Source organism: Triticum aestivum, chromosome 1D (genome assembly GCF_018294505.1).
Source record: "Triticum aestivum cultivar Chinese Spring chromosome 1D, IWGSC CS RefSeq v2.1, whole genome shotgun sequence".
Lineage (NCBI taxonomy): Eukaryota > Viridiplantae > Streptophyta > Magnoliopsida > Poales > Poaceae > Triticum > Triticum aestivum.
In genome coordinates, this window is record NC_057796.1 from 492,556,029 (window position 1) to 492,574,773 (window position 18,745).

The window sequence follows — 18,745 nt, forward strand, 5'->3', positions numbered from 1 at the left end:
ATAAAAAGTTGTTGCATCCGAAGATCCTTCAAACAACCTTGGGGACTGCATTAAGGTAAACTGGCCTCCGTTGCAACACGGCCAAAGGCCTGAGCTCAGACAAAACCGGCTTCCCTCTCTAGTACATGGCTTCCATCAACTCACTCATCGGATGCAAAACAAAAGGTAGGTCATGTCTGCTCGAAGTCCTTGGCTTCCTTTTCCTGTGTGCTTGGATGTCGGAGGCGAAGTGCTCATCGACCCAAGTGGTCTCATCCCTGATGTTGTCACGGGTGTTGTCATGGTGGCTAGAGCAGTGGCCACCAAAGAAGAAGGGTTAGGCGGATCTGAGGCCTTCTCCATGGGCTATCCTCTATGTTGGGCTATGGGATTCTATCATTCTCACCTATTTACAGGAGAATCCTATGCTCATCTTCTGCTCTGGAGGACACCGTGAGGCTGGACAGGGAGATGAGGGGAGTGAGAAGTTGCATACTACAAATAGGTTTGGAGCTCATCCTCGATGATGCTCGTGGTAGGGCAATGATGCCTACAACAGAGGTTGTCGACCAACATCCACCACCACATCATCGATTTCTCTAGCCAAAGAGCAACCTTGTTCATCCCTCCCTCGTTGGATGCCAAACGGAAGGCACATCGGGTTTTGGTCGGAATCCATGGCTTCCTTTACGTGTGAGCTTGGTGTTGGAGGCGAAGTGCTGGAGATCACGACAACCTGAGTGGTTTCGTCCTCGATGTTGTTGTGGTTGAATTCGATCATAATGTGTGCTAAACCCAACTATTTTTTATGTATAGGGTCATCTTTGTAGAAGTTGGTAATATTATGTAATTTCTTTTGTTGGGTTCTTGATGTGAAATGTATTGCAGGGTATATATAATCTGTTCTGAGTGCTCCAGGGCCCTTCTTTGCTCAAAAGGGAAGGGGATGAAATGAGAGATGATCATTTCATTTTGTTACCTAGCTAGTTGAGCGATCCATTCTCGGATATAAGAAACACGCAAGAGGGGCTTTTCTTTCTTTTCGAGTCAAAGTGCTTATTCAAATTTTAGATGATTTAATAAATAATAAGTTTAGAATTAGGTGTCGAATTATGGAAATATATATTTATTAAATGCTTTATCAATTTAACTTTCAAAATAAAATACTTTTCATAATTAATTTGATGTGGAAAATTATTTTGCCAAATCCAGAATTATATTTAAAATTATTGTTTTTTAGTAAGAATATTGAATTCATTTTATGTGGAGATTACTAAGAATCTCAAAGGGTTTTTGCCTGGTCCAATAATACCCATACCGCCATACGGGATCATAGTATGACCCTTGAGTGAAAAATAGTTTGGAATGTGTTAATGCATGATCGGGCAAGCCAAACTATATATCATTTACATATTCGAATGTGTCAAGTAAAAGCACTACACTTACAATAGTAAATAAACTCCACATGGGCCAAAAAATCCTTAAGTGACGTGTTTGGATGCTAACAGCAGGGTAGTTCGGTCAGTGTTGTACATAGAACTAGAAGCAAACGTGCATCTTGCCGTGCCCTTTTCTTTGTAGCGTCTTCCTTTGTTCCTTGTTATTTTGTTTGAGTTTTCATGGACCGAATGATGCCGTTGTACCACACAAGAGGTTAGCGTACTTTGTTGATGTTACAGTGACATGTTTGTCTCACATGCTAATGGTCCTGTCTGGAAGATTGAACAAGGCGGTCTGCAAAAGGCCAAATACCCGTTGACACCCGGGTCTCACAAAAGCTCGATTCAACCAGGGGGCTCCCTTTTCTAGAGTAGTTCTAGAGATGCTAGGATGTGATAGATAATCACATTTTCTCCCCATAAATATGAGCCCTAGCTTGGCCAAATATGGCCTCAGTCTAATCCGAGAGAAGTCGTCGACACAAACCCAGGAAAGTATAGTGGCCGCAACTCTAGAAGTCGTTGACAATATCGTCATGTCGACCCTTGTGCCAGTGGCCGGTGAGAGAGGAAGGAGACACACTAGGTTGGAAGATGGTTGCACTACGCGTGAAGGTGGATCCGGCAACAAGGTTAAGGAGGCGGAAGCGAGCGATGACAATGTTCCAGTAAAGATAAGGATACGAAGTGAATCTGTGAATGTAGGTTGTTGCCAAATATGATACGGGTACCAAACTCGAGAATATTTGGTCGATGCATAATATTACCGCAACTAATCTTATTGTTGCCGCAAAAGTAGATATAAATATTAAAAATGGCTAGGCATAACTGCTGCAAACTTGAAAAAAAAAACTAACAAAGTATATTTTACAATAACAAACTGATCATATGTATAGAAAACTGTAGTGCGATTGTCACAGAGTTAAAAACTTTTAGGCTTCTCTTCACCTTGCCACCTTGGCAAAAGGAAGAATAATATTTGAGTGACAGTCATAAACATTCTTTTTCACTTTCACTTCCGTTTTCATTTTCATTTCTTTCATGTCTGTTTTCTCTTTTCTTTTTCTTTTTTCTTTCATTTTTGCGAACATCTTTTAATTTCGTGAACATTTTTTTAAATCATGCCATTTTCTGAAATCATGAAGATTTTATGAAAATGTAAACACTTTTTTGAAAGCATGATTTATTTGAAACCAAAAAAACATTTTGCAAATCCGCATTTTTCGAATCAATGTTTTTTTTAAATTCGGTATCAATTTTTGAAATTTGCAACATTTTTTTTGAAAATTCATGAACACTTTATGAAATCCCGAGCATCTTTCAAATTCGTGAAATGAATTAAGAACTATGTTTTAACCTGGTAGTTTGTTTTGGGATTTTAGATTTGTGATCAGTTCTCAAAGTAAAAAGAAAAAAGAAAAGAGAAAGAAGAAAAAAGGAAAACAAAAAGGGCGGGGGTGCGCGATTGTTTGTTTGATCCCAATCTCACTGCTCCCGATCTGCTAAAAAAACTCACTGCTCCCGGTCGGAGTTGACGCCGCCGCCGCCTCCTCCCGTCTCGTGTCGTGGGCCCCTCCAAAGGCCTAGCAGCATCGCCATGGAAGGTCGCCGGCTCCGGCCACCGCAGCCGCGGACGGTACCCATCCTTCCTCCCTTCCCGCGAACCCCCGATTCCGAGTAATCGACTAATTTGTTTGCTCGTTGCCGCCGCAGCGGCGAGGTGGAGGGACGTGACCTGAGTGGCGCCGCTGCCGCAGCCCCCGTCGACAAGTTGGCGCTCCTCCCCGCCTTCCTCGAGGTACACGTGTGTCATTTGTCCCGGAATGGCAGAACCAAGCTCAGTTTCCTCCTACTCCGTTCCAGCGACCCCCTGGGCCGCCGATCGGACCGAGGGGTGCAGACTTCAGGCAGAATGTTAGATAGATCACAGGGGGCACATCAGGATTCGAGTGTGGGAGGGAGGAGCAATAGTTCTGGTCACAAGTCTGCACATACTCCAGTTAAGTTGGAGGTTCAGTCAAAACAAACCAGTGGTACAGTTGCTTCTTCAGTGGGAGGAATTGGGCGTACACAGGATGTTGCTGCAGAGGGGAATGGAGCAAAGTCTGGCACAGGATGTACTAGATGCTTAAAAGCTGGTCATATGATTAAGGATTGCACTGAGTATTTGTTCTGCATTTATTAGGGTCTCTAAAATCACGGATGATCTTGGAGCTATTTTCAAATTAAGTACTGTATGGGTACAAGTCTTTGGTGTACCTGAGTCTTTTCATCACAGGGATTGGTTTGCTGAGGTTGCTACTCTCATAGGAACTTTCATAGATGCTGACATGAAAGGTTTCTGGGAGAATGCTATTATCAGAATCAAATGTGGAGTTAAAGATCCCAGCAAAATACCCGGTATTGCAGAATTTACTGATAAAAATACTTTGCTAGTGTACCATGTGGGCTTTGAACTAGAGAAGATTGAGGAAGAAGGGGGACATTTGATTGATGGAAAACTACTTCTTATCTCTGATTTTAACAAAGAATTGCAAAGAAATGAAGAGGGCAAAAACTGCTCAACAAGAAGGATTGTTGTCACCTAGTGCGGGGTTTGAGAAAAAGAGGGCAAGTAAGCAAAAAGTAAAACTTACAGATGAAGCTGGATGTGTGATATCCAGTCAGGCTAGTTTAGACAGAAAAATGGAAGAGCTTAGGGAAAATATGTTCATTAAGAAAAAGCTAGAAGAGGAAAGAAAAGAAAATACTGGAGAGTTGGATAAGCTAGATTTTGAGCAGAAATATGACGATTTGGAACTCAAGAGATGTTATACAAAGACAGAGGAGGCTTGTTCAGAAAATCCTGAGAAGGAAAAGGCTACTGGTCCTACAACTGAAGTGGAAGTTGTGCATTGGAAAGATGAACTGATTGAACCAAAGAAAAACAGGAAAGGGGACAAAAATAAGGGTAACACTGTAGAGGAGAGGAGGCCAAGCGACAGGACAGATACTGATCATAACATGATGGACAAGACCATGGAGAGAGCGAGACTCAAGAACTTGGGAGGATTGCAAGGTGAGTTAGAAGAAAAACTTTCTATTAGTTATGCTCACAAAACTTTACTTAATATAGCTGGTAAAGTAGGAGTTAAATTAGGAAGATCCAGTAAGGAAATTAATAGCTCTGTTGATGTTGTTCAGAAATTAGAACAAGCTAGGGTTGATATGTTTGTACTACCTCCTTTCCGGTTTATTAGGCCTACGCGTATCCCTAGATCTATATTTTGACCAACATAAGATGAGTTGTATAGTCTAAAAATTACACCATTAGAAAGTATGTGATTTGAAGTTTCTAAAGATATATTTTTTGTGATATATAACTTGTATTACGTTGATCTATTTGTCAACCTGGAGATACTCACATGCCTTATAAACCGAAAAGGAGGTAGTAGCTAGTAAAGATAAGCCTGATTTACTTTCTTCTAGTGGGAATCCAGGGCTGGAGGGCTCTGGGTCTAAGGCTATGTTAGAGACAGATTCAGAAATAGAACAAACTGATACTGATAACTCTGATAGTGACATTGAGGCTCTTGTTCAGTGTATGTCTGGGTTGAGTGGTAGTAACATTCATAAATTTTGGGAAGATGAATGGATAGGACATAAGCCTTTATGTGAAAGATTTCCTAGACTTTATAATGTGAATACTAGCTTTAACATTCTAGTAGCTACTGTCTTTAATTCTGGATGGGATAGTATTAAATTAAAAAGGAGCCTTCGAGGGGTTCTGCTTGATAGTTGGAACAGATTGCAAGTTTTCTGTAAAGATGTACGATTAAGTGATGATAGAGATAGATGTAGATGGAAGCTAACTAGTTCAGGGGAGTTTTCTGTTAAATCCATGTATAACATGCTGAAAATAGTTCAAGTAGACTGCCCCTTTAGTAATTATGGTTTGTTAGAATTCTTTTGAAAATTAAAGTTTTTCTATGGTTAATGTTTAAGAACAGCATTCTTACTAAGGATAATCTTTTAAAAAGAGGTTGGTCTGGATCTGCTAAGTGTAGATTTTGTTGTGCTGAAGAAACAGTAGATCATATGTTTATCCATTGTTCTTTGGCAAGGTATGTTTGGGGAGTAGTAGAATGTGCTCTGGGAATTAGGATGAGATCTAGTTCAGTACATGATTTATGTAACTGGGTTTTTAGTTTCCCTTGTAGAGCTAGAAGTGTGGTGGCAGACTGGCAGTAGGCATAGCTGCTGTTTTCTGGGCTATTTGGAAAACGCGTAATAGAGCATGTTTTGACAATATATATCCTTATGATCCATGGAGTATAGTTACACAGTCAGCTCACTGGTTAGAGTTTTGGAAGTTGCTACAGAAACGAGAACTACGAGGGGCGCAAGTCAAAGGGGCAAGACTGTTGCTCCGAGTGGCAGCGGACATATTCAGTAGGAGAAGAGGATGGGCTCCGATGGTGTCGAGGATCACCGGATGACATAGCAAGGCTAAGAAAATGAAGTTGTTTAAGAGACAAAAAGATTTTGATCTTTTATCCTTCATGTGCCCAGATTTCTTTTGTTGTTCGATATGCTTGCTGGCTGTGATGATTAGTTTTGCGAAGCCGCTGATGGTAGTCATGTTTGGCTGTAATTTGTGTGAGTTGGTGTAGTTGGCTGATGAGAGATGTGGTCACTGAGTTGAATGTATGTCACTGTGTATTATCAATTTTCAGCAATGAAAATTGGGGGGGGGGGGGGGACCCCTTAATTAAAAAAAAAGACCCATGCATTTATCTTAGGCATGAAGCTGCTTTCCAGTTATATTATATATGCAGACACTGTTTCCTTTATGTGTTTCTAGTGTTCTCTCTTATACGCACTCTATTGTTTGCTTTGATGCAGGTACACTGGAATACGTGTCGGCGTGCCCTCGATACGTTCAGAGTTTAGCGCTGAGACTCTCACACTGCAAGTTTGCCGCTTATCGATCGCATGTAAGTTTGAGCATCTTGGCGGCATTGAGGTACTATTGTTTTAATTCCTGTCTTTTGGCTATTAGTACAAGTTCTCCATTACCTATGTTCAACCGTCGTGCTTCCCTAAGATTTTCTACATGCCTATTATGCTTAGAAGTCGTGCCTTTTTTTTGCTTGGAAAGGATGAAGATGAACTAGCAAGATATGGTTAGCCTATTTGAGTAAAACTGTCCCCAAACTGTAATGCTTGACTGAAATTTGAGTAAAACTGAAAATTTGAGTACTGTACATCTAACACTTACAAATGGAGTATTCTGCAAGTCTACATGGTGTCATGTGTGCTCACGGGCCTGGAGATTTGGTGTCTGTCTTGCTGTCCGGTGATGCAGCAGAACAGTTGCAGTTGATTGGGTGGCCTGGCTTTTTCAGTTGCAACTTGCAAAGTTCTGTATGTATCCCGTGGGTTGTTGCTTCTGAACTTTTTCTGCAACTTGTGGGTTCTTAATCATCATTAACCAATCGCATTATGCAGTCAGTCACATGATGGGCGGCTCATCCGAGTACCTAACTGAAAGCACTTTTACTTCCGAAAATGAAGAACCGAAAACACTCTACTACCTAACTGAAAACACTGTTACTTCCGATTTTTTTTTGAGTTGCTTTAACTTCGGAAACTGAAAGGCTGAAAACGCTGCATCATCATGCACGCATGTATCCCCTACTTCATCACCATTCGTTTCACCACACCACTTGCTTGCTGATCTTCACAGGCATATGACGTTCACCCTTGGCCTTCAGTTCCCATGAACTGCTAACGAAACAACGCCTGACGTCGTGAGTGTGGTCACGTTCTGCACCCAAGCAACCGCCCTCCTCCATTCTCCTCCAGCAGCAGCAAAAGGTTTTTACTCTCCCTTGTTACTGAATTTAAGTTGGAGACAACATTTAAGTTCCGAACCTTGTTACTAAATCATGTTCTGAATCATTGGAATTTCTGAATCATTAACCTTGTTAAGTTTTAAACAAGATGATTACCAGTACATCCAGGACACATAGGCAACCCAAATCCAACATTTCAGTAAGATTTGCACTGTCTCAAAATTCATTCATGAACTCTGAACTCTGAAATTAGCACTGTCTCAAAATTCAATAAGATTTGCTCATTGTTGTGCTCATTGTTGTGCAGTACTGAAGTACCCAACCAAAATTTGCTCATTGTTGTGAAATTTATTTTTCTTCCTAGGTTTTGCTAGCAGATGCCTCTTTTACTGTTTTCATACTCCTGTGTGGGTATTATGTTGTGTAACTAAAATGCTAGGATGCACAAGCTGAAATTTGGCAATTGGCCAAGCAAACTGTTAAATTTATTAGCCCACCTCTTTTTCTGATGTTGTCAACTTCTCATGAACTCTTATGTTGTCAACCAAACTTCATTTAGTTTCAGTTCAGTTAACCAGGTTACTGAATCATGGAGTACATTGTGGCTCTGCAGGTCTGGCCCATCGACGATGACGGCTCCTCCTTGTGCTCATCGGCCTCGTGCCCAAGTGCTCTGCAAGTCTGCATCGGGTAAAGTCTGAAGTTTTTGATCTTTACTACTGTCAAAATTCACTAAACTTGTGGGTACAGTAAGTTAGTGTTCTAAGTTTGTCTCTGAAATTCACTAAGTCAGTCGGTGTCAAATTTGTCTCTGAAAAGCAGTAACTACTGAAATCAAAATTCACTAAGCTTGTGGGTACAGTAAGTTAGTGTTCTAAGTATGCACTGAATAGTCCTGCTGCACTAGTGGTTAACTGAACTGCTAAGTATGCACTGTGAAGTTCAGCAAAATGACTACTCTTTTCTGTCGTTGTGAATGAATTTGCTTGATTGCATTCTTGTTTGACTGTATTTGACTGTAACTCTAGCAATTCTCAAGGACAAGTTAGTGTCATGATCATGATCATGTCCAGTCATGGCTATTTGGTTTATGCAAAGGATTGCATCTAGGTTTAATAATCTTCTTGTGCATTCATCCCCTGCTTTTGGACTGGTTTTTTACTTTTACTGCTGTGTAAGTGCACATTTCTCTCAGAGATGGAAATGAACAGGAGAGAGACAAGCAAATTGGAGAAGGGGAAGAGCAAGAACAAGAGTATATCTACACCTGAAATAAATTGGAGTAAGCAATATGTTTACTGTCAAAAATGTATCCACTGTCAAATGTATCCACTATCAGAACTGAAATAAACTGAATAACAACATTATCTGTAGATTAATGGTCCTAAATTGCAAAGTACAAGAATTTCGTGACGGAGGGAGTATGAAGTTGCACTGAAGGAGAAAGACTTTGTTGAGGGTGCTTGGTCACGGAACAACTTAGACAATGGAGCTGGTTTTTTAATACCTGTACCAGCTCCACTCGGTGGTGTCATAATTATTGGTGAGGAGACAATGGTTTACTGAATGAATCAATTGCCCTATTGTTAATCAAATAGTTACACGTCTCCCCCACTCCCCACTCATCAAAACTTTGTCTACCACTACTTGGCTTTTTATTTTACTCCGAGGTTCCACACTTCTTCCTTTTTACTGAGTGAATCAATTGCCCTATTATGTCCATGTTCAGTTCTTCAGTTCATTATACTTGCAGAAATTAAGTAGCTCGATTCATTCTAAGTGCCAGAAAGTGTTTGTCATTCTGGTAGGATTAAATAATTAAGTTGACTTCTTGCATGCTGTAAAAGTAAACAGGGAGACATGGGGCAGGCGTTCTTGATATCAGAGTATGACCTGGGAGGAGAAGGGAACCTGTTCAAGGCTCCAGAACCCATAACTGAAGAATCGCTGCTCACCCTCGATGATGTCCGGCAGTGGCAACACAATGGATGACACCATCAAGGGCTCCGACATGGGCCTGAGCGAGATGCTGTATGAGTGCGAGAAGGAGCTCATGGAGAAGTCGGCGATCGAGGAGACGATATCCGAGCTGCTGGACGTCAAGATCCCCATGCTGCAGGTCGAGGACGTCCTGGAGAGGTCAGGGCAAGGATCATCGACCAAGGGGTCGCAGCCATGGATGATAATGCTGTCAAAGGTAACCAGGTGCTGCTGCTGCTAAGTGCCATCGATGCCATTGTTGTTGACAATCAAGACAAGGGAGTGGAGCAGTGTGTCACTCGTGACTTACTTGGGAACCATGGAGAATGGTGCATGATGACCTTCTGGATGATCAGCAGGTGGTGGAGCAAGGTGTCATTGACCATGGATGATAATGCTGTCAATGGTCAACAGGTGGTGCTGCTGCCTAAGTGTCGTTGAAATATTGCACACCACGGCAGATGACATTGTTGTCGAGGATCAGGAAAAGGAAGTGGAGCAATGCGCCACTTATTACTTGGGAACCATCAAGAATGGTGATGCTGTGGGTGGGTGATCAGCAGATGCTGGAGCAAGGTGTTGTCGATTTAACCATGGATGATGGATGATTCTGTCGTGGAACACAAAGTGGCGGAGGAAGGTGTTGTCGATTTAACCATGGGTGATTAGGAACGTGGCTATGTAATGGAGCAAGTTCTCAAATGGGGTACATCCAGTGATGCTGCTGCTACTGCTTTGGAAGATCAGAAGAATGAGGCTGAGCAATGCATCAGCGATGAACAGATAGCAGGTAAGGACATGGATGGTGTTCATGTTGAGAGGAATATGCTGGAGCAAAGGACCCGTGACAAACAGGGAGCAACAGAGTCTGATTTCACTGCTGAAAAGCACAAGGATGTAGGTCTGCCATGAATTGGGTGCACCTGAGGGCTCATGTCAGATGTTATTATCAAGGAGATCCCACATAATAGTTGCTCATGTTGGCTCCAGCTTTATCATTTCCTTTGAATCTTGTCACACAAGGCCAGCCAGGTCACAGGTCACAGGGGCTGTAGTCAGGCGTGAGGGAAGAGCTGGTTTAGGTGGAGGTAATGATGTGAATTTCTGTGGTGCAACAACTACTAGACTGCGATCAGCAAGGGACTCTTCAGCATAGCAGTAGTAATGGCCTTGAGAATGACCGTCCAACCTATATTTTGCGACATGTTTGATACTGCTTCTTTTAATATTCGAGCTCAGATGAACCCAACATATTATGATTCATTTGATATGCACATGCACGGGATTTGCAAGGAGCATGAAACAACACATTGAAGAAAATTTCCTTTGAAGCATAGTAGATTAATATAAATATGTGTTTTTTTTCACTGTTTGATCCATTGATCAAGGGATGAATGGGAACTTGATAGCAGAAGTAATGGCCTTGAAATGACCGTCCAACCATCGCAAAAAGAAGAAGAGAATGACTATCCAACCTATATTTTGTGACATGTTTGATACTGCTTCTTTTAACATTCGAGCTCAGATGAACCCAACATATTATGATTCATTTGAGTGGCTATGCAGGGAGGAGCATGAATCTCCAGAAGTATGGTCCCATATTTGTGTTCAGAAGCTTGCAGAACTGGCCAAACAGAGTACAACTATGCGATGCATCCTTATTCCAATGTTTTCTTACTTTGATATGATGAAGGAACAATGGGCTCCTCAGCATGGACTAGCTTTGCTTGTCTTGTCTGATATGTCTTATCTACAGAAGAGTTCAGGTAAATTTTCGTTCCCAAGAAGATTTTGAATTCTGAATTATCAAAATAGTAAAAAGACGTTGGCCATGTTATGCTATATATGAGCTTTCTATTTATTCTTCTAATTACATGGCATGGTATGAAGATCTTTTCCTTTCTAGTAATAGAGAAAGTCTTCCAATCTTCCAATCTATTTAGTTATCTTTGAGCAAACACTATGTTTGGCGTTTTCAATTGTTGAATGCATTATAAGTCTTCTTATATTGCTGTGATTGCTCGTTTCTCGGTAGGTCGTGACCCATATTTCTAACGGAATACATTTGCAGTCCACAGTGCACTTTCTTTTCCTGTTTGCAATATATTTAAGGGGTTTCCTTGTCTGCTGAAGTGCTAATACATTTGTTTCTCATAGGCAACGAACAATTGATTTTGACTGCTGTCATCCGTCATCTGGACTACAAGAATATTTTGCACTGTCCTCAGACTAAATCTGATATTATTCAGACAGCGACATCTTTGGCACGACAGCTGCGATCATGAGGAGTTGCTCCTGAACTTGCAGTAGCAGGTGACTTGTGAATTCACTTGAGGAAGACACTAGAGGCTGTGGAGTCAGCCAGTGTTGAAGAGCTGAGCTTGAATGAGTCTTCAAAATTTCCTGGATGGCTGTCTTGTTGAAGTCGTAAGAGGAGTATGTCCTGCACTATACCAGTTACTCCCTCCGTAAAGAAATATAAGAGCGTTTAGATCACTACTTTAGTGATCTAAACACTTATATTTCTTTACAGAGGAAATACATGCTAATATTTGTTAACTGCCATGGATGTTTTTAGTGCATCTTTCTTAGAAATTTGCAACTGCGAGAGCTTTGACGCTGAAGAGTTACACCAGTATATAGTTATATACATACATTTTCTTCACTTTTGTTATTTTTTTTGGAATTTCTTATAGGTTAAAGATGTGCGGCCACTCTATGACATGATGGCAATTACATTGGAGAATTTGCCTTCTATGCCTGCTGTTGTCAGAACAACTATTGGAAGTTTCTCTCTCAAAAAAAAAACTATTGGAAGTTTGCTGATACTTTGCCACATAATCTCTTTAACATCAGTATCTACAGACGCTCCTATGGTCAGTTTTGAATTTATACTGTGCACTCATCAGATAATTTTTAATTTAATAAAGAGGGATGTGATGAAGTTCAGAAACTGTATTTCTCTTCTACACATTTAATAATTTATTGCACTGCATGCTGTTCATTGTTTGCAGAATTCTACTCTGTGATCAGTTGGCTACTTCTGCCATTTTTTGCTGAGTTTTTAATCTAACTCTTCTTCTTAGCAGGTGTTTCCAGAAGCACTCCTCCATCAGATATTGATATCCATGGTACATCCAGACGCAGACACTCGTGCGGGGGCGCACCACATATTTTCTGCTGTAATTTTCCGAGGCCCAAGCCATCAGAGGGAAGAGCAAAGGCACAGCGCCTTAGCCTACCATATCTGCCACTCATTCTACATCCGACGCACAGGATTGATGAGTGCAAAACACACCCAGACTTGGTAGTTTTCAGACTTTCAATGTCATGACCTTCTCTGATTGTTTCAGATTTTGAAAGTCAAGTGCTTCCAATAGGACTAGTTTTGCATGTTAAGTGATACAGATCGTACAAGTTTCTTTGATATGGTATAGATTCTACACTGAATGTTAAGTGCATGCAAATTTCAGTGTGATGCTATTCATTTTTTCCTCTGTTCTGAAATTTTTCCCAGTGTGTTTCATCAGGAAAGTCTTGGATTTGTTGAACCTGCTGTGCTTGTTGCGCTCCAGTTTCTTGACGATTTGCAGCATGATTGAGGTGCCTTGGGAGTTCCATCCAGATTTAGCTCTTTTCCTTGATGGCCCTGCAAGGTGGCTGATCCATGAGGAGCTGGTTGTGGCCTGTCCGCTGTACTAGGGGAGGGGCTGAGGAGTTTCTGACCGTGGAGCCGTGGTGACAGTACTTGCTTGGCCAGAGTCACTGTTCTGCACATCTTCAGTTTCAGGTATAGTTCTTGCAAAATGTTTCCTGAAATTCTCTTGTTTTTTGTCGAAATTCTTCTGAATGCAATCGAAGTTTCTAGTGGTTGATGCACAAAAGTCTTGGAACTCTCTCTTATCCTCCTCTCTTTGCTGTTGCAAGTTTCTGATGTTCAGCTGCAAAGGTTCGAGATCCAGCTCACCGGTTGCCTCCGAATCTGTGATGTTTGTCATGACTTCAACAGAAGACTGATGAACTACAGAGTATAGTTCTGCTTGCTGTTGAATTCCAAGCCGAGGGAGAAATAGGGGGGATTCTACCACCGTTGCCAGCAACCAGCCTATCGTTCCCTAAGCTCACCTGCCGCCGGATGGTGCACGAGAAGGGTAGGGTGAGTGGGATTTTATACTGAAGAAAGGCTCTTTAGAAACCACTCCCTGGCCGATTCTTGCACCCGAACATTTACCGCTACCGAAACGCCACCGGAAGAATGCCGCCGCCGGACCTTGCACATGTCAAATCGCCGCCGTTTGGCGAGGATTGCAGGCTCTTGATACCAATTGATAGGTCCTAGCTACGGATCTGTCGAATTAGAACGCAGAACAGAGAAAAGTAGTCCACTTTGGGAGGTTGAATCGCTCAAGATTCAAGCTACAGTGGCTAGGGTTCGTCGCCAGCCGGAACACGGCGGCTTGGGGAACACCCCTACCTATTACAAGATATGGATCACATCGATCCCAAATGGGGCTTTAATAGCCTGGAGAAGTTGCTAGAAGGTTGTCGGAAAAGCTAACAGTGACACTCGGGCACTCGCTAGCCATCGGATGGCTGATCAGCGGCTTGGAGTGGCGATCCGTGACGAAGCGGCATGAAGCGTCAACAGCCGGTGGATGCCGATCGAGGGGTTGGCATTGAATCCGACAAGGGCGATAGAAGCGCTACAGTAGAAGTGTTGTGTTCTTCAGTTATCTTCAGGCTGAGGTCCTGACACGCTGCACCTCACCGCAACGCTAGGAGATGGCGGCGCAGACCTGCTGCTGCCACTCGTGAGCCCGTGCTGTTGTCGCTCGCGAGCCCGTGTGCGTCCCTGCTGTTGAAATATGGGTCACTGATTGTAGTGTAAAACGAACGTCCTCAAGGGATTGTAACTGAACTTCTACCTTTTCAATGCAAAGAAATGCAAAGGTGTATTTCCTGAACGTGCAGAACAAGCAGGATTCGGCCATGGCCGCACTCCGCCGACGTTTGGTCCCGCGCGCATGCAGTACGCCAACACGAGCAACCGCTGGCCACGGCCGTCAAGTGCGAGGCCTCATGTTCTGCTTGCGTTGGTCGGCAGACGGCAGAACATGCGCCCTCTCTCAAAGCACTTCCCACGGGGACATGGAGAGCTTGTTGCCATGTCAACGTCTACATCACTACTAGAAAAAGGCCTACTAATGGCGCACCAGTTTTGCCTACTAATGGCGCACTACTGATGCGCCACTAGTACCACACCATTAGTATTTTTTACTAATGGCGCACCACAGGTGCGCCATTAGTATACCAGATACTAATGGCGCACCATGTAGTGCGTCATTAATATACCATTCGGTGCTCCACTGGTATTCCCTTCAGGTGCGCCATTAATAACTTTATAGGTGCGCCACTAGTAATAAAGGAAGATGCGCCACTAATAAGGGCTTAAATGCGCCACTAGTAATGTATTTGGAAAACAAAAAAAAATCTAAATTTACAGAAAACAACCTATAAGGAAAAATAATTTAAAAACAAAAAATGAAATAGAATCATAATTTTTATTATAGTAAGAATATTACAATGTCTTTACAAGTTTCCAATAAAAGGAAAATTGCAAGGAAATAAAAGAAAATCCTAAAACTAATCTTCTAGTAATCTTTTCTTCTTTTTCTTCACTTTATCCTTGAAAAATGTAACAAAATAAACAGAAAGACAAACAAACTATTTATAACATGTCAATACTGTCATTTTTTATGCAGAACTAGATATGAGCATATCTTTCCAGAATTACATGGTGTGAATATTGTATGAGTAAGATTATAATGGAAATGAATTTTGAGTATATTATTGTCATACATGTAGCGACCCGACCCGAATGGATCAAGTCTCTGTGCTTAAGTGTCATCCCTGGATCGGTATGCTGACACACACAGTACTCGAGGATTTATAACAGAGGTAAATCACATGTATAAAGTAACGTAAATACCATTACCTCAATCCAAATAGCGGAAGTAACAAGGTTGTGGATTCCCATCAACACCAACGGCAAAGTTGAGTGTAGAAATCGTAACCCTAACGTATCACTTACTCGTCGTAAGATATCCTGCAACATGAAACGTTGCAGCCCGAAAACGGGTCAGTACATTGAATGTACTGGCAAATTCACACCATAGAGAAATGATGAACAAAGGCAATCACTACATGCATATATGGCTGGTGGAAAAGCTCTATGGTTATAGTTTTGCGAAAAGCAAATTTTATCCTACTTCAAAGGAATAAATTTTATTTAACTATCATGGTGGTTGTGAAACATTGAGAAGGTACCTCCAACTCAATCCCAATTAAGTATCATCATTAACCCAACAAATTTAATTAAAGTAACATGATGGGATCAACGGGATAATCCAAGAACTAGATACTCAAGATGTCCATAACCGGGGACACGGCTAATCATGATTAGTTTGTACACTCTGCAGAGGTTTGCGCACTTTTCACCACAAGACTCGATCGCCTTCGCTTGATTCTCGCACTGCATGATGTTTGAGAAACGGATGACCGAGACACAGTCTTTCAGAAACAATCACTCTTTACTCTGGATGGACCGGTACACCTACTTTCCCCTACATCTGCTAGTCCACCTCTTCAAGAGATCCTGTAACCTACTCAGCTATGCTAGAGCCCATAATAGCTTGTGGCTGCACACGGAAGTTTCTAGCATGAATAATCTTATGATCCCTTTGAGCCTGGGTGGCGGACCTTATACATACAGGCAACACTGGGTTCTCCAGGTGCCTCAATCCACCCAGATGTGAGTTTTAGTTGCCACCTTAAGTTGAACCATTAATAAACATCTCACATCTGTCATGAATATCTCTCAAACCCAATCCACGTCTACGAGCATAGCATGACAATATAATAGCAACGTAGAAGTAACTCCCAAGGGTTTGATAATAAAACAGGTAATAGGTACTACCTCAACTACTTCCCAGATACCCACAATTTAATTAGATCCTAATCATGCAATGTGTTTGAGGAATAGATCTAATGCAATAAAAACTGGGTATGAACGGGGTATGATCAAAGTGTTACTTGCCTGCAATGTTGATGAAGATGATTCGCACTCAAAACTCTTGATAGATCTACTCGTCACACTCCGGTCAATCTATCGTAAGCAAGCAATGGTAACCACACATAAGCAATCACTCAATAGATCAGAAAGAACGAGGAAAACAATTCGGAAAACTTCAAAACCAAGCAAATAACTCTTGCAGCATAAAACAATTTCTAACAGTACCAAAATTATGTGAATTTGGCCTTATCAGAAAGTTTAAGTCAAGAGCTTCGATTTGCAAAAAGAATCAACTCAAACGGAGTTACGGAACTTAAGTTATGAACAAAAGAAGTTTGAATACAAATCTGTTTGAATTCAAATTTTAAAACTTTCAAAAACATGTTTAAGTTGTTTTACTGGATAGAGGAGATCATAACGAAGAAGTGGGCGTTGGTTTTGTTGGATTTGGACAAACGAGTAAAAAGTAGTGATCGTTTGAAAATCAGGGACTAATTTGTAAATAAAATAACTGCAACTAAGTCCCTGGCGTAAATAAATAGAAAACGAAAAGACTAATTAATGAACGCTCGTTTATAAGACCTAAACAGTGGACGTTCGTTGTTTAATAAAACCCTAAAAAACAGATCTAGTCTAGTTTTTTTTTTTGAAAAACCGAACAAAAGAAAAACCGAGAAAACCGGGCGGCGGTTTATACCGGTTCGCGGTGGTCCGGGTCGGCGGTGGCGGGGTTCGCCGGCGTCGGAGAAGGGCGGCGGCGGCTCGGGTGGCCCGCGGCGTGGGCGGAGTGGACGGGGAGGGGCGGCGCTGAGCGGCGGACCCGATGGCGGTGGTGGCGGCGGTCGACGGCGACGAGGGCGGCGGCGGTGAGATCCGGCGAGTGCGGGGTGCGGCGGCGGACGAGAAGAGAGGGGCGGGGCGGCGGTCTCGCCTTATAAAGGCCAGGGGAGGGGCGCGGCTTGGAGGAGGGGCAAGGGGAGACCGGAGGCGGCACGGCGCGGTGGCGGCGCTCGGGAGGCGTGCGGGCGGCGAACTCCTCCCGGAGTCGGAGGCGGCGGTGCGGGCGCGTGGGCCGGCTGGGCCGTGGCCTGGCTGGCTGGCTGGGCCGGCCCGGTCGGTCTAGAATTTTTTTTTAAACAAACGGAGAAAGAAATAATAAAGACAAAAATGAAAATATTATATAGGCATATAATATAGCAAAAATTTTAGAAAAAGATTTCCTACAACGTGAACATTTTTGTAGAGTCAGATAAAATCCACACAAATTTTAATAAATCAAACAGTGCTGCTGCCTTAATAAAATCCAATAAAAATCATTTTAAAAATACTGAAATGATTTCAAATTTACTTTTCTCCAATTTTCTGATGTAGGGAATCATGTTACCCTATTTTCTGTATATTTTATTTTTGGAGAAAAATAATTTTAATAAAACTCAAATAACTCCAATATTGAAAAATAATTTCAATGGGACTTTGAATAAATCCTTTGAAACTCCCAACTCATATTTCATATGTTTTGAAGAAGTCATTTTATCTTCGCTCGTGAAAATCATTGAGTTGCATAAAGTTTCAGAATTGGAAATATATTTTCAAATGAAATTCAAATATTTTCAACACCCCCTTTCATTTAAATAAATGGAAGAAGTCATGTCATCTTCTCTCGAGGGTTTTGTGATGAAAAGAATTTGAATTCATGGAGATCATAAAAGCAAAATGAAAGTTTGGGAAAGTCCTTTTATTCCCTCTCATTTAACTTTCAAAAGATTTCGAATTCCACTCACTTTCAGTCAATCAATCAAACAATCAACCCAATCTATCTGTTTATTATAACAATCCAAAATTTAAAATTTTGGGATGTTACAATATAGTATGTGATTTGCTTGTAAACATCCAAGTCCTCTACGTCAACTCTGACTGCGGTCAGGTATCGATCAGCACTTTATGTGATTCGCATGTCAGCATCTATTAGCTAGGCAATCTGACTACGGGTCAATCAACAAATAAACCAGGGTATCAACGGTACACTCTTCCTGTCCGATTTTTCTTTTGCTTGCATTTGGCCTTTTGTCTTACGCAGGCAAACACTAGAAATGATTTACTACTACTATATATAGTCGTATTACAGAATGCTAATAGATGGCTGGGTGGCTGCATGTACAGTATCCAACTTACGGTCGTGGCCATACTGAATTAACTAGTTAAATCAGGTTAGCCAGCAGATAATGTATGTGATTTGCACGTAAACATCTACAGTACTAGTTTTTATATTCAAACTCTAACTCGGTATTAAGCATTGGATGCCATTACTAACACTACACTGTTCCTGTCGAATATTTACTCGACTCACACAATTCATGAATTCAATTGGGGTCATAAGCAGAGATATTGTCTGTCATTTCCTTGTAAATATCTAGTTCTATGTGAACTCTTGACTCTTG

At 41.7% G+C, this 18,745-nt stretch overlaps 1 long non-coding RNA gene across 13 annotated transcripts; it reads left to right on the top strand.

The window, feature by feature from the left end:
* The first annotated feature begins 2,887 nt into the window (after positions 1–2,887).
* On the top strand, positions 2,888–14,199 carry LOC123183385 (uncharacterized). Of its 13 annotated transcripts, none has more exons than XR_006492507.1 (13): positions 2,888–3,054; positions 3,132–4,476; positions 6,303–6,394; positions 7,147–7,277; positions 7,869–7,945; positions 8,451–8,537; positions 8,630–10,323; positions 10,802–11,001; positions 11,393–11,671; positions 11,932–12,111; positions 12,325–12,666; positions 12,753–13,025; positions 13,163–14,199. It is a non-coding gene; the product is annotated as an uncharacterized lncRNA (long non-coding RNA). The 13 variants fall into 13 exon arrangements; XR_006492512.1 differs by having other exon boundaries at positions 8,630–8,798; positions 9,103–11,001; XR_006492511.1 differs by having other exon boundaries at positions 8,630–8,798; positions 9,110–11,001.
* Positions 14,200–18,745: the final 4,546 nt, after the last annotated feature.